The sequence below is a fragment of the Salmo salar genome, chromosome 11 (genome assembly GCF_965601325.2).
Source record: "Salmo salar chromosome 11, fSalSal1, whole genome shotgun sequence".
Lineage (NCBI taxonomy): Eukaryota > Metazoa > Chordata > Actinopteri > Salmoniformes > Salmonidae > Salmo > Salmo salar.
The window spans coordinates 68,468,809-68,483,172 of NC_138301.1; positions in this window are offsets into that span (position 1 = coordinate 68,468,809).

Below are 14,364 nucleotides of genomic sequence, written 5' to 3' on the forward strand. Positions count from 1 at the left end.
AACTACAGACCTGTATCCCTTCTTTCTATAAAACTACAGACCTGTATGCCTTCTATCTATAAAACTACAGACCTGTATCCCTTCTTTCTATAAAACTACAGACCTGTATCCCTTATTTGTTTTCTTTCTATAAAACTACAGACCTGTATCCCTTCTTTCTTTTATTTCCATAAAACTACAGACCTGTATCCCTTCTTTCTATAAAACTACAGACCTGTATCCCTTCTATCTATAAAACTACAGACCTGTATCCCTTCTTTCTTTTCTTCCTATAAAACTATAGACCTGTATCCCTTCTTTCTATAAAACTACAGACCTGTATCCCTTCTATCTATAAAACTACAGACCTGTATCCCTTATTTCTTTTCTTCCTATAAAACTACAGACCTGTATCCCTTCTTTCTATAAAACTACCGACCTGTATCCCTTCTATCTATAAAACTACAGACCTGTATCACTTCTATCTATAAAACTACAGACCTGTATCCCTTATATCTATAAAACTACAGACCTGTATCCCTTCTTTCTATAAAACTACCGACCTATATCCCTTCTATCTATAAAACTACAGACCTGTATCCCTTCTATCTATAAAACTACAGACCTGTATCTCTTCTTTCTTTTCTTCCTATTAAACTACAGACCTGTATCCCTTCTTTCTATAAAACTACAGACCTGTATCCCTTCTATCTATAAAACTACAGACCTGTATCCCTTCTTTATTTTCTTCCTATAAAACTACAGACCTGTATCCCTTCTATCTGTAAAACTACAGACCTGTATCCCTTCTCCCTATAAAACTACAGACCTGTTCCCCTTCTATCTATAAAACTACAGACCTGTATCACTTCTTTCTATAAAACTACCGACCTATATCCCTTCTATCCATAAAACTACAGACCTGTATCCCTTCTATCTATAAAACTACAGACCTGTATCCCTTCTATCTATAAAACTACAGACCTGTATCCTTCTTTCTATAAAACTACAGACCTGTATCCCTTCTATCTATAAAACTACAGACCTGTATCCCTTCTTTCTTTTCTTCCTATAAAACTACAGACCTGTATCCCTTCTTTCTATAAAACTACAGACCTGTATCCCTTCTATCTATAAAACTACAGACCTGTATCCCTTCTTTCTTTTCTTCCTATAAAACTATAGACCTGTATCCCTTCTTTCTATAAAACTACAGACATGTATCCCTTCTATCTATAAAACTACAGACCTGTATCCCTTATTTATTTTCTTCCTATAAAACTACAGACCTGTATCCCTTCTTTCTATAAAACTACCGACATGTATCCCTTCTATCTATAAAACTACAGACCTGTATCACTTCTATCTATAAAACTACAGACCTGTATCCCTTATATCTATAAAACTACAGACCTGTATCCCTTCTTTCTATAAAACTACCGACCTATATCCCTTCTATCTATAAAACTACAGACCTGTATCCCTTCTATCTATAAAACTACAGACCTGTATCCCTTCTTTCTTTTCTTCCTATTAAACTACAGACCTGTATCCCTTCTTTCTATAAAACTACAGACCTGTATCCCTTCTATCTATAAAACTACAGACCTGTATCCCTTCTTTCTTTTCTTCCTATAAAACTACAGACCTGTATCCCTCCTATCTATAAAACTACAGACCTGTATCCCTTCTCCCTATAAAACTACAGACCTGTACCCCTTCTATCTATAAAACTACAGACCTGTATCACTTCTTTCTATAAAACTACCGACCTGTATCCCTTCTATCTATAAAACTACAGACCTGTATCACTTCTATCTATAAAACTACAGACCTGTATCCCTTTTATCTACAAAACTACAGACCTGTATCCCTTCTTTCTATAAAACTACCGACCTATATCCCTTCTATCTATAAAACTACAGACCTGTATCCCTTCTATCTATAAAACTACAGACCTGTATCCCTTCTATCTATAAAACTACAGACCTGTATCCTTCTTTCTATAAAACTACAGACCTGTATCCCTTCTATCTATAAAACTACAGACCTGTATCCCTTCTTTCTTTTCTTCCTATAAAACTACAGACCTGTATCCCTTCTTTCTATAAAACTACAGACCTGTATCCCTTCAATCTATAAAACTACAGACCTGTATCCCTTCTATCTATAAAACTACAGACCTGTATCCCTTCTTTCTATAAAACTACAGACCTTTATCCCTTCTTTCTATAAAACTACCGACCTGTATCCCTTCTATCTATAAAACTACAGAGCTGTATGACTTCTATCTATAAAACTACAGACCTGTATCCCTTCTATCTATATAACTATAGACCTGTATCCCTTCTATCTATAAAACTACAGACCTGTATCCCTTCTTTCTATAAAACTACAGACCTGTATGCCTTCTATCTATAAAACTACAGACCTGTATCCCTTCTTTCTATAAAACTACAGACCTGTATCCCTTATTTGTTTTCTTTCTATAAAACTACAGACCTGTATCCCTTCTTTCTTTTATTTCCATAAAACTACAGACCTGTATCCCTTCTATCTATAAAACTACAGACCTGTATCCCTTCTATCTATAAAACTACAGACCTGTATCCTTCTTTCTATAAAACTACAGACCTGTATCCCTTCTATCTATAAAACTACAGACCTGTATCCCTTCTTTCTTTTCTTCCTATAAAACTACAGACCTGTATCCCTTCTTTCTATAAAACTACAGACCTGTATCCCTTCAATCTATAAAACTACAGACCTGTATCCCTTGTATCTATAAAACTACAGACCTGTATCCCTTCTTTCTATAAAACTACAGACCTGTATCCCTTCTTTCTTTTCTTCCTATAAAACTACAGACCTGTATCCCTTCTTTCTATAAAACTACAGACCTGTATCCCTTCTATCTATAAAACTACAGACCTGTATCCCTTCTTTCTTTTCTTCCTATAAAACTACAGACCTGTATGCCTGCTATCTATAAAACTACAGACCTGTATCCCTTCTTCCTATAAAACTACAGACCTGTATCCCTTCTATCTATAAAACTACAGACCTGTATCCTTCTTTCTATAAAACTACAGACCTGTATCCCTTCTATCTATAAAACTACAGACCTGTATCCCTTCTTTCTTTTCTTCCTATAAAACTACAGACCTGTATCCCTTCTTTCTATAAAACTACAGACCTGTATCCCTTCTATCTATAAAACTACAGACCTGTATCCCTTCTTTCTTTTCTTCCTATAAAACTACAGACCTGTATCCCTCCTATCTATAAAACTACAGACCTGTATCCCTTCTCCCTATAAAACTACAGACCTGTACCCCTTCTATCTATAAAACTACAGACCTGTATCACTTCTTTCTATAAAACTACCGACCTGTATCCCTTCTATCTATAAAACTACAGACCTGTATCACTTCTATCTATAAAACTACAGACCTGTATCCCTTTTATCTACAAAACTACAGACCTGTATCCCTTCTTTCTATAAAACTACCGACCTATATCCCTTCTATCTATAAAACTACAGACCTGTATCCCTTCTATCTATAAAACTACAGACCTGTATCCCTTCTATCTATAAAACTACAGACCTGTATCCTTCTTTCTATAAAACTACAGACCTGTATCCCTTCTATCTATAACACTACAGACCAGTATTCCTTCTTTCTTTTCTTCCAATAAAACTACAGACCTGTATCCCTTCTTTCTATAAAACTACAGACCTGTATCCCTTCAATCTATAAAACTACAGACCTGTATCCCTTCTATCTATAAAACTACAGACCTGTATCCCTTCTTTCTATAAAACTACAGACCTGTATCCCTTCTATCTATAAAACTACAGACCTGTATCCCTTCTTTCTTTTCTTCCTATAAAACTATAGACCTGTATCCCTTCTTTCTATAAAACTACAGACCTGTATCCCTTCTATCTATAAAACTACAGACCTGTATCCCTTATTTCTTTTCTTCCTATAAAACTACAGACCTGTATCCCTTCTTTCTATAAAACTACCGACCTGTATCCCTTCTATCTATAAAACTACAGACCTGTATCACTTCTATCTATAAAACTACAGACCTGTATCCCTTATATCTATAAAACTACAGACCTGTATCCCTTCTTTCTATAAAACTACCGACCTATATCCCTTCTATCTATAAAACTACAGACCTGTATCCCTTCTATCTATAAAACTACAGACCTGTATCTCTTCTTTCTTTTCTTCCTATTAAACTACAGACCTGTATCCCTTCTTTCTATAAAACTACAGACCTGTATCCCTTCTATCTATAAAACTACAGACCTGTATCCCTTCTTTATTTTCTTCCTATAAAACTACAGACCTGTATCCCTTCTATCTGTAAAACTACAGACCTGTATCCCTTCTCCCTATAAAACTACAGACCTGTTCCCCTTCTATCTATAAAACTACAGACCTGTATCACTTCTTTCTATAAAACTACCGACCTATATCCCTTCTATCCATAAAACTACAGACCTGTATCCCTTCTATCTATAAAACTACAGACCTGTATCCCTTCTATCTGTAAAACTACAGACCTGTATCCTTCTTTCTATAAAACTACAGACCTGTATCCCTTCTATCTATAAAACTACAGACCTGTATCCCTTCTTTCTTTTCTTCCTATAAAACTACAGACCTGTATCCCTTCTTTCTATAAAACTACAGACCTGTATCCCTTCTATCTATAAAACTACAGACCTGTATCCCTTCTTTCTTTTCTTCCTATAAAACTATAGACCTGTATCCCTTCTTTCTATAAAACTACAGACATGTATCCCTTCTATCTATAAAACTACAGACCTGTATCCCTTATTTATTTTCTTCCTATAAAACTACAGACCTGTATCCCTTCTTTCTATAAAACTACCGACATGTATCCCTTCTATCTATAAAACTACAGACCTGTATCACTTCTATCTATAAAACTACAGACCTGTATCCCTTATATCTATAAAACTACAGACCTGTATCCCTTCTTTCTATAAAACTACCGACCTATATCCCTTCTATCTATAAAACTACAGACCTGTATCCCTTCTATCTATAAAACTACAGACCTGTATCCCTTCTTTCTTTTCTTCCTATTAAACTACAGACCTGTATCCCTTCTTTCTATAAAACTACAGACCTGTATCCCTTCTATCTATAAAACTACAGACCTGTATCCCTTCTTTCTTTTCTTCCTATAAAACTACAGACCTGTATCCCTCCTATCTATAAAACTACAGACCTGTATCCCTTCTCCCTATAAAACTACAGACCTGTACCCCTTCTATCTATAAAACTACAGACCTGTATCACTTCTTTCTATAAAACTACCGACCTGTATCCCTTCTATCTATAAAACTACAGACCTGTATCACTTCTATCTATAAAACTACAGACCTGTATCCCTTTTATCTACAAAACTACAGACCTGTATCCCTTCTTTCTATAAAACTACCGACCTATATCCCTTCTATCTATAAAACTACAGACCTGTATCCCTTCTATCTATAAAACTACAGACCTGTATCCCTTCTATCTATAAAACTACAGACCTGTATCCTTCTTTCTATAAAACTACAGACCTGTATCCCTTCTATCTATAAAACTACAGACCTGTATCCCTTCTTTCTTTTCTTCCTATAAAACTACAGACCTGTATCCCTTCTTTCTATAAAACTACAGACCTGTATCCCTTCAATCTATAAAACTACAGACCTGTATCCCTTCTATCTATAAAACTACAGACCTGTATCCCTTCTTTCTATAAAACTACAGACCTTTATCCCTTCTTTCTATAAAACTACCGACCTGTATCCCTTCTATCTATAAAACTACAGAGCTGTATGACTTCTATCTATAAAACTACAGACCTGTATCCCTTCTATCTATATAACTATAGACCTGTATCCCTTCTATCTATAAAACTACAGACCTGTATCCCTTCTTTCTATAAAACTACAGACCTGTATGCCTTCTATCTATAAAACTACAGACCTGTATCCCTTCTTTCTATAAAACTACAGACCTGTATCCCTTATTTGTTTTCTTTCTATAAAACTACAGACCTGTATCCCTTCTTTCTTTTATTTCCATAAAACTACAGACCTGTATCCCTTCTATCTATAAAACTACAGACCTGTATCCCTTCTATCTATAAAACTACAGACCTGTATCCTTCTTTCTATAAAACTACAGACCTGTATCCCTTCTATCTATAAAACTACAGACCTGTATCCCTTCTTTCTTTTCTTCCTATAAAACTACAGACCTGTATCCCTTCTTTCTATAAAACTACAGACCTGTATCCCTTCAATCTATAAAACTACAGACCTGTATCCCTTGTATCTATAAAACTACAGACCTGTATCCCTTCTTTCTATAAAACTACAGACCTTTATCCCTTCTTTCTATAAAACTACCGACCTGTATCCCTTCTATCTATAAAACTACAGAGCTGTATGACTTCTATCTATAAAACTACAGACCTGTATCCCTTCTATCTATATAACTATAGACCTGTATCCCTTCTATCTATAAAACTACAGACCTGTATCCCTTCTTTCTATAAAACTACAGACCTGTATGCCTTCTATCTATAAAACTACAGACCTGTATCCCTTCTTTCTATAAAACTACAGACCTGTATCCCTTATTTGTTTTCTTTCTATAAAACTACAGACCTGTATCCCTTCTTTCTTTTATTTCCATAAAACTACAGACCTGTATCCCTTCTTTCTATAAAACTACAGACCTGTATCCCTTCTATCTATAAAACTACAGACCTGTATCCCTTCTTTCTTTTCTTCCTATAAAACTATAGACCTGTATCCCTTCTTTCTATAAAACTACAGACCTGTATCCCTTCTATCTATAAAACTACAGACCTGTATCCCTTATTTCTTTTCTTCCTATAAAACTACAGACCTGTATCCCTTCTTTCTATAAAACTACCGACCTGTATCCCTTCTATCTATAAAACTACAGACCTGTATCACTTCTATCTATAAAACTACAGACCTGTATCCCTTATATCTATAAAACTACAGACCTGTATCCCTTCTTTCTATAAAACTACCGACCTATATCCCTTCTATCTATAAAACTACAGACCTGTATCCCTTCTATCTATAAAACTACAGACCTGTATCTCTTCTTTCTTTTCTTCCTATTAAACTACAGACCTGTATCCCTTCTTTCTATAAAACTACAGACCTGTATCCCTTCTATCTATAAAACTACAGACCTGTATCCCTTCTTTATTTTCTTCCTATAAAACTACAGACCTGTATCCCTTCTATCTGTAAAACTACAGACCTGTATCCCTTCTCCCTATAAAACTACAGACCTGTTCCCCTTCTATCTATAAAACTACAGACCTGTATCACTTCTTTCTATAAAACTACCGACCTATATCCCTTCTATCCATAAAACTACAGACCTGTATCCCTTCTATCTATAAAACTACAGACCTGTATCCCTTCTATCTATAAAACTACAGACCTGTATCCTTCTTTCTATAAAACTACAGACCTGTATCCCTTCTATCTATAAAACTACAGACCTGTATCCCTTCTTTCTTTTCTTCCTATAAAACTACAGACCTGTATCCCTTCTTTCTATAAAACTACAGACCTGTATCCCTTCTATCTATAAAACTACAGACCTGTATCCCTTCTTTCTTTTCTTCCTATAAAACTACAGACCTGTATGCCTGCTATCTATAAAACTACAGACCTGTATCCCTTCTTCCTATAAAACTACAGACCTGTACCCCTTCTTCCTATAAAACTACAGACCTGTACCCCTTCTATCTATAAAACTACGGACCTGTATCCCTTCTTTCTATAAAACTACAGACCTGTATCCCATCTATCATTAAACTACAGACCTGTATCCCTTCTTTCTTTCCTTTCTATAAAACTACAGACCTGTATCCCTTCTATCTATAAAACTACAGACCTGTATCCCTTCTCCCTATAAAACTACAGTCCTGTACCCCTTCTATCTACAAAACTACAGACCTGTATCCCTTCTTTCTATAAAACTACATACCTTTATCCCTTCTTTCTATAAAACTACCGACCTGTATCCCTTCTATCTATAAAACTACAGAGCTGTATCACTTCTATCTATAAAACTACAGACCTGTATCCCTTCTATCTATAAAACTACAGACCTGTATCCATTCTATCTATAAAACTACAGACCTGTATCCTTCTTTCTATAAAACTACAGACCTGTATCCCTTCTATCTATAAAACTACAGACCTGTATCCCTTCTTTCTATAAAACTACCGACCTATATCCCTTCTATCTATAAAACTACAGACTTGTATCCCTTCTATCTATAAAACTACAGACCTGTATCTCTTCTTTCTTTTCTTCCTATTAAACTACAGACCTGTATCCCTTCTTTCTATAAAACTACAGACCTGTATCCCTTCTATCTATAAAACTACAGACCTGTATCCCTTCTTTATTTTCTTCCTATAAAACTACAGACCTGTATCCCTTCTATCTATAAAACTACAGACCTGTATCCCTTCTCCCTATAAAACTACAGACCTGTTCCCCTTCTATCTATAAAACTACAGACCTGTATCACTTCTTTCTATAAAACTACCGACCTATATCCCTTCTATCTATAAAACTACAGACCTGTATCCCTTCTATCTATAAAACTACAGACCTGTATCCCTTCTATCTATAAAACTACAGACCTGTATCCTTCTTTCTATAAAACTACAGACCTGTATCCCTTCTATCTATAAAACTACAGACCTGTATCCCTTCTTTCTTTTCTTCCTATAAAACTACAGACCTGTATCCCTTCTTTCTATAAAACTACAGACCTGTATCCCTTCTATCTATAAAACTACAGACCTGTATCCCTTCTTTCTTTTCTTCCTATAAAACTACAGACCTGTATGCCTGCTATCTATAAAACTACAGACCTGTATCCCTTCTTCCTATAAAACTACAGACCTGTACCCCTTCTATCTATAAAACTACGGACCTGTATCCCTTCTTTCTATAAAACTACCGACCTGTATCCCTTCTATCTATAAAACTACAGATCTGTATCACTTCTATCTATAAAACTACAGACCTGTATCCCTTCTATCTATAAAACTACAGACCTGTATCCCTTCTTTCTATAAAACTACCGACCTATATCCCTTCTATCTATAAAACTACAGACCTGTATCCCTTCTATCTATAAAACTACAGACCTGTATCCCTTCTATCTATAAAACGAGTGACCTGTATCCCTTCTATCTATAAAACTACAGAGCTGTATGACTTCTATCTATAAAACTACAGACCTGTATCCCTTCTATCTATATAACTATAGACCTGTATCCCTTCTATCTATAAAACTACAGACCTGTATCCCTTCTTTCTATAAAACTACAGACCTGTATGCCTTCTATCTATAAAACTACAGACCTGTATCCCTTCTTTCTATAAAACTACAGACCTGTATCCCTTATTTGTTTTCTTTCTATAAAACTACAGACCTGTATCCCTTCTTTCTTTTATTTCCATAAAACTACAGACCTGTATCCCTTCTTTCTATAAAACTACAGACCTGTATCCCTTCTATCTATAAAACTACAGACCTGTATCCCTTCTTTCTTTTCTTCCTATAAAACTATAGACCTGTATCCCTTCTTTCTATAAAACTACAGACCTGTATCCCTTCTATCTATAAAACTACAGACCTGTATCCCTTATTTCTTTTCTTCCTATAAAACTACAGACCTGTATCCCTTCTTTCTATAAAACTACCGACCTGTATCCCTTCTATCTATAAAACTACAGACCTGTATCACTTCTATCTATAAAACTACAGACCTGTATCCCTTATATCTATAAAACTACAGACCTGTATCCCTTCTTTCTATAAAACTACCGACCTATATCCCTTCTATCTATAAAACTACAGACCTGTATCCCTTCTATCTATAAAACTACAGACCTGTATCTCTTCTTTCTTTTCTTCCTATTAAACTACAGACCTGTATCCCTTCTTTCTATAAAACTACAGACCTGTATCCCTTCTATCTATAAAACTACAGACCTGTATCCCTTCTTTATTTTCTTCCTATAAAACTACAGACCTGTATCCCTTCTATCTATAAAACTACAGACCTGTATCCCTTCTCCCTATAAAACTACAGACCTTTTCCCCTTCTATCTATAAAACTACCGACCTGTATCACTTCTTTCTATAAAACTACCGACCTATATCCCTTCTATCTATAAAACTACAGACCTGTATCCCTTCTATCTATAAAACTACAGACCTGTATCCCTTCTATCTATAAAACTACAGACCTGTATCCTTCTTTCTATAAAACTACAGACCTGTATCCCTTCTATCTATAAAACTACAGACCTGTATCCCTTCTTTCTTTTCTTCCTATAAAACTACAGACCTGTATCCCTTCTTTCTATAAAACTACAGACCTGTATCCCTTCTATCTATAAAACTACAGACCTGTATCCCTTCTTTCTTTTCTTCCTATAAAACTACAGACCTGTATGCCTGCTATCTATAAAACTACAGACCTGTATCCCTTCTTCCTATAAAACTACAGACCTGTACCCCTTCTTCCTATAAAACTACAGACCTGTACCCCTTCTATCTATAAAACTACGGACCTGTATCCCTTCTTTCTATAAAACTACAGACCTGTATCCCATCTATCATTAAACTACAGACCTGTATCCCTTCTTTCTTTCCTTTCTATAAAACTACAGACCTGTATCCATTCTATCTATAAAACTACAGACCTGTATCCTTCTTTCTATAAAACTACAGACCTGTATCCCTTCTATCTATAAAACTACAGACCTGTATCCCTTCTTTCTATAAAACTACCGACCTATATCCCTTCTATCTATAAAACTACAGACTTGTATCCCTTCTATCTATAAAACTACAGACCTGTATCTCTTCTTTCTTTTCTTCCTATTAAACTACAGACCTGTATCCCTTCTTTCTATAAAACTACAGACCTGTATCCCTTCTATCTATAAAACTACAGACCTGTATCCCTTCTTTATTTTCTTCCTATAAAACTACAGACCTGTATCCCTTCTATCTATAAAACTACAGACCTGTATCCCTTCTCCCTTTAAAACTACAGACCTGTTCCCCTTCTATCTATAAAACTACAGACCTGTATCACTTCTTTCTATAAAACTACCGACCTATATCCCTTCTATCTATAAAACTACAGACCTGTATCCCTTCTTTCTTTTCTTCCTATAAAACTACAGACCTGTATGCCTGCTATCTATAAAACTACAGACCTGTATCCCTTCTTCCTATAAAACTACAGACCTGTACCCCTTCTATCTATAAAACTACGGACCTGTATCCCTTCTTTCTATAAAACTACCGACCTGTATCCCTTCTATCTATAAAACTACAGATCTGTATCACTTCTATCTATAAAACTACAGACCTGTATCCCTTCTATCTATAAAACTACAGACCTGTATCCCTTCTTTCTATAAAACTACCGACCTATATCCCTTCTATCTATAAAACTACAGACCTGTATCCCTTCTATCTATAAAACTACAGACCTGTATCCCTTCTATCTATAAAACGAGTGACCTGTATCCCTTCTATCTATAAAACTACAGAGCTGTATGACTTCTATCTATAAAACTACAGACCTGTATCCCTTCTATCTATATAACTATAGACCTGTATCCCTTCTATCTATAAAACTACAGACCTGTATCCCTTCTTTCTATAAAACTACAGACCTGTATGCCTTCTATCTATAAAACTACAGACCTGTATCCCTTCTTTCTATAAAACTACAGACCTGTATCCCTTATTTGTTTTCTTTCTATAAAACTACAGACCTGTATCCCTTCTTTCTTTTATTTCCATAAAACTACAGACCTGTATCCCTTCTTTCTATAAAACTACAGACCTGTATCCCTTCTATCTATAAAACTACAGACCTGTATCCCTTCTTTCTTTTCTTCCTATAAAACTATAGACCTGTATCCCTTCTTTCTATAAAACTACAGACCTGTATCCCTTCTATCTATAAAACTACAGACCTGTATCCCTTATTTCTTTTCTTCCTATAAAACTACAGACCTGTATCCCTTCTTTCTATAAAACTACCGACCTGTATCCCTTCTATCTATAAAACTACAGACCTGTATCACTTCTATCTATAAAACTACAGACCTGTATCCCTTATATCTATAAAACTACAGACCTGTATCCCTTCTTTCTATAAAACTACCGACCTATATCCCTTCTATCTATAAAACTACAGACCTGTATCCCTTCTATCTATAAAACTACAGACCTGTATCTCTTCTTTCTTTTCTTCCTATTAAACTACAGACCTGTATCCCTTCTTTCTATAAAACTACAGACCTGTATCCCTTCTATCTATAAAACTACAGACCTGTATCCCTTCTTTATTTTCTTCCTATAAAACTACAGACCTGTATCCCTTCTATCTATAAAACTACAGACCTGTATCCCTTCTCCCTATAAAACTACAGACCTGTTCCCCTTCTATCTATAAAACTACAGACCTGTATCACTTCTTTCTATAAAACTACCGACCTATATCCCTTCTATCTATAAAACTACAGACTGTATCCCTTCTATCTATAAAACTACAGACCTGTATCCCTTCTATCTATAAAACTACAGACCTGTATCCTTCTTTCTATAAAACTACAGACCTGTATCCCTTCTATCTATAAAACTACAGACCTGTATCCCTTCTTTCTTTTCTTCCTATAAAACTACAGACCTGTATCCCTTCTTTCTATAAAACTACAGACCTGTATCCCTTCTATCTATAAAACTACAGACCTGTATCCCTTCTTTCTTTTCTTCCTATAAAACTACAGACCTGTATGCCTGCTATCTATAAAACTACAGACCTGTATCCCTTCTTCCTATAAAACTACAGACCTGTACCCCTTCTTCCTATAAAACTACAGACCTGTACCCCTTCTATCTATAAAACTACGGACCTGTATCCCTTCTTTCTATAAAACTACAGACCTGTATCCCATCTATCATTAAACTACAGACCTGTATCCCTTCTTTCTTTCCTTTCTATAAAACTACAGACCTGTATCCATTCTATCTATAAAACTACAGACCATTATCCTTCTTTCTATAAAACTACAGACCTGTATCCCTTCTATCTATAAAACTACAGACCTGTATCCCTTCTTTCTATAAAACTACCGACCTATATCCCTTCTATCTATAAAACTACAGACTTGTATCCCTTCTATCTATAAAACTACAGACCTGTATCTCTTCTTTCTTTTCTTCCTATTAAACTACAGACCTGTATCCCTTCTTTCTATAAAACTACAGACCTGTATCCCTTCTATCTATAAAACTACAGACCTGTATCCCTTCTTTATTTTCTTCCTATAAAACTACAGACCTGTATCCCGTCTATCTATAAAACTACAGACCTGTATCCCTTCTCCCTATAAAACTACAGACCTGTTCCCCTTCTATCTATAAAACTACAGACCTGTATCCCTTCTTTCTATAAAACTACATACCTTTATCCCTTCTTTCTATAAAACTACCGACCTGTATCCCTTCTATCTATAAAACTACAGAGCTGTATCACTTCTATCTATAAAACTACAGACCTGTATCCCTTCTATCTATAAAACTACAGACCTGTATCCATTCTATCTATAAAACTACAGACCTGTATCCTTCTTTCTATACAACTACAGACCTGTATCCCTTCTATCTATAAAACTACAGACCTGTATCTCTTCTTTCTTTTCTTCCTATTAAACTACAGACCTGTATCCCTTCTTTCTATAAAACTACAGACCTGTATCCCTTCTATCTATAAAACTACAGACCTGTATCCCTTCTTTATTTTCTTCCTATAAAACTACAGACCTGTATCCCTTCTATCTATAAAACTACAGACCTGTATCCCTTCTCCCTTTAAAACTACAGACCTGTTCCCCTTCTATCTATAAAACTACAGACCTGTATCACTTCTTTCTATAAAACTACCGACCTATATCCCTTCTATCTATAAAACTACAGACCTGTATCCCTTCTTTCTTTTCTTCCTATAAAACTACAGACCTGTATGCCTGCTATCTATAAAACTACAGACCTGTATCCCTTCTTCCTATAAAACTACAGACCTGTACCCCTTCTATCTATAAAACTACGGACCTGTATCCCTTCTTTCTATAAAACTACCGACCTGTATCCCTTCTATCTATAAAACTACAGATCTGTATCACTTCTATCTATAAAACTACAGACCTGTATCCCTTCTATCTATAAAAC